Source organism: Otolemur garnettii, unplaced genomic scaffold (assembly GCF_000181295.1).
Source record: "Otolemur garnettii isolate 467f Iridium unplaced genomic scaffold, OtoGar3 scaffold00089, whole genome shotgun sequence".
NCBI classification, from domain to species: domain Eukaryota; kingdom Metazoa; phylum Chordata; class Mammalia; order Primates; family Galagidae; genus Otolemur; species Otolemur garnettii.
In genome coordinates, this window is record NW_003852484.1 from 5,511,996 (window position 1) to 5,515,360 (window position 3,365).

Genomic DNA, 3,365 nt, shown 5'->3' on the forward strand with positions numbered 1-3,365 from the left:
AAAAAAAAAAAAATGTTTTAATGGTCAGCAAATTCAATGTAATAAACATTAATTGAGCTTTTCTCACATACAAAGAGCAGCCACTTGTCCCCTGCTTGATCAGAGTGATATGCCCTCTAAACCTGTTTTTTCTAAAGAAATTGAGCACACCCTGCTTCTCACTTTAGGTTCTGGAGGGCTCTTCGTATACCTCTGCCATGTGTCAGGAAAGGGTAAAGCTGTGAACCATATGAAGCATCTTCCTGAAAGCCAGCATGAGGGAGTATGCACTTTTATATTAAGACAAACAGCTATTTTATGGAGTTGAGAGGACAAATGCTGCGCTGTCAGGTTGCTTTTGGGCTTTGTTATGGGCAGCTGATAGTGCAATCGGGTAGATTTTCAGTGGTAAAATTTGAAAAGTATTAAATCTTAACTTGGACACTTGGACTAATGCATTAATTTTAGGCACATTAAAACTTCATTAGGCCAGGTGCAGTAGCACATAACTATAGTACCAGCTACCTGGGAGCTGAGGCAGAAAGGTGACATGAGGCTAGGGACTGTGCGTTATTATGCACCATGCCAATTGGCTGCACCAAGTTTGGCATCATCAGTATGGTGACCTCTCAGGAGTGGGGGACCACCAGGTTGCCTAAGGAGAGGTGAACTGGCCCAGGTTGGAAATGGAGCAGGTCAGAACTCTCATGCTGATCAGGAGTGGAACTGCACATGTGAATAGCCACTGAGCTTCAGCCTGGGCAGTGTAGCAAGACCTGTCGCTAAAAAACAAAAACAGCTGAAAGCACTCAATGAGCCAAATTACTTAAGCTTTTGCCTATATCTTGGTCCTTTACGTAAATAAGTTAAATATAAAATCTAAGGAAAATAAACAATATTATAATTATGTGTTTGTCATTGTCATATCAAACTTGCTTTGCATCATACTAATGTTACATAACTTACTGCTCAATAAAAATACATTTCAATGTTAAAAAAAAAAAGCCCCGTTCGCCTGAGTCTCGTCCTCTCCTCTTCAGACATCATGTACTTCACTACTCATCCACCACCTTTTCCAGCAATTACCGGTCCCTGGGCTCAGTCCAGGCACCTAGCTAGTGTCCAGCTCTCCAGCAGCACAGCCAGAGTCTATGCAGGCACCGGGGGCTCAGGCTCCCAGATCTTCATGTCATGTTCCACCAGCTTCTGGGGCGACTGGAGGTCCGGGGACCTGGCCATGAGGATGGTCGGGGGTCTGGCAAGAATGGGGGGCATCCAGACCAAAAGGAGACCATGCAAGAACTGAAAGACTGCCTGGCCTCCTACCTGGACAGAGTGAGGAACCTGGAGACTGATAATCAGAGGCTGGAGAGCAAAATCCGGGAATACCTGGAGAAGAAGGGGACCCAGGTCAGAGACTGGGCGCATTACTTCAAGACCATTGAGGACTTGAGGGCTCAGATCTTTGCAAATTCTGTGGACAATGCCCGCATCATTCTGCAGATTGACAATGCCCGTCTTGCTGCTGATGACTTTAGAGTCAAGTATGAGACAGAACTGGCCATGTGCCAATCTGTGGAGAGCTATATCCATGGGTTCCGCAAGGTCATTGATGACACCAATATCACTCGACTGCAGCTGGAGTCAGAGATCAAGGCTCCCAAGGAGGAGCTGCTCTTCATGAAGAAGAACCACGAGGAGGAAGTCAAAGTCCTACAAGCCCAGACTGCCAGCTCTGGGTTGACTGTGGAGGTAGATGCTCCCACATCCCAGGACCTGAGCAGGATCATGGCAGACATGTGGGCCTAGTATGATGAGCTGCCTCAGAAGAACCAAGAAGAGCTGTCCAAGACCTGGTCCCAGCAGATTGAGGAGAGCACCTCAGTGGTCACTTCACAGTTAGCTGAGAACGGAGCTGCTAAGACAATGCTCACAGAGCTGACGCCTACAGTCTGGCCCTTGGAGATCGAACTGGACTCCATGAGAAATCAGAAGTCCAGGTTGGAGGACAGCCTGAGATAGGGGGAGGCCTGCTACACCATGCAGATGGAGCAACTCAATGGGATCCAGCTGCATTTGGAGTCAGAGCTGGCACAGACCTGGGCAGAGGGACAATGCCAGGCCCAGGAGTATGAGGCACTGCTGAACATCAAGGTCAAGCTAGAGGCTGAGATCCCCACCTACTGCCGCTTGCTGGAAGACGGGGAGGACTTCAACATTGGTGGTGCCCTGGACAGCAGGAACTCCATGCAAACCATCCAAAAGACCACCACCCTCATGATAGTGGATGTCAAAGTGGTGTCTGAGACCAACGACACCAAAGTTCTGAGACACTGAGGCAGTAGAGTAGCATGTCCTTATACCAATAAAGAGTTCAGAGGTCACTGGAAAAAAAAATAAAACAAAAAAACCCAATTTCATTCATTCAGGCTCCATGTATTTGGAAAGTGTAATAGGTACTATAGTCTATGTATAGTTATAATACAAAAATAATGGTGAAACGTTTTACTTTTTCAGTTTCATGGTAATGATTTAAATCAGGTGTTCTCAAACTACGGCCCACAGGCCACATGCGGCCTGCCTAGGACATTTATCTGGCCCGCCAGGTATTTTTGCCACCACTGCCTGTCCTGCTTAGCAGCTGACTCGTCCTGGGGCCCGCAGTCTGACCCTCCAACGGTCTGAGGGACAGTGAACTGGCCCCCTGCTTAAAAAGTTTGAGGACCCCTGATTTAAATACTCCAGAAAACTTTTAAAAACCCTTCTCACACAGTATAAGCAGTAATTTATATTCAAATATTTAATATACAAATTACAAATATTCTTATCTACTCACCAAAGCAGATATGGATAGTTGAGCAGTTTCATTTGAATTATATTATATATTTGAATATTTACAAAACCTCCTTTGATTTATTTAACAATATTCTTATAATTAAGGCTTTTCCTTCACTTTCCCCCTTTTTTTGTCATTCCTGACAACAAGTAAGGTTTAAATTACTAGTCTCCTCCCATTTTCTGCCACATAAACCTTCCCAGGAAGGTGTGGTTTCCTATATTCTCTTTGGGCAAGTTATTAACAGGGTCCTTACACTAAAGTTCCCTAACATTATTACCCTTGAAATGATCTTGTTAGCTTCAATTCAGACAAAAAACTTGGCAACCAATAATCCATTGAACCATTCCCCTGGGAAACTCTGATAAATCTGTTAATCATTAACAGCCCTGAATCATTCATTCAATGCAAGTAGAAGACAGTTGTCACAAATGTTCCTTCCAAAGCAAAATCAAACACAACAAACAAAAGTTTGCACATTCATTCCCAGCTTTAGTGAATTGTACATAAGTTCATTTCCTATATAGTATGTTGCAAGCACACTGGAGTA

The 3,365-nt window shown here is 44.5% G+C and overlaps 1 pseudogene; it reads left to right on the plus strand.

Moving 5' to 3' along the window:
- The first annotated feature begins 1,207 nt into the window (after positions 1-1,207).
- LOC100952434 lies at positions 1,208-2,316 on the plus strand (annotated as a pseudogene).
- The last annotated feature ends 1,049 nt before the right edge of the window (positions 2,317-3,365 follow it).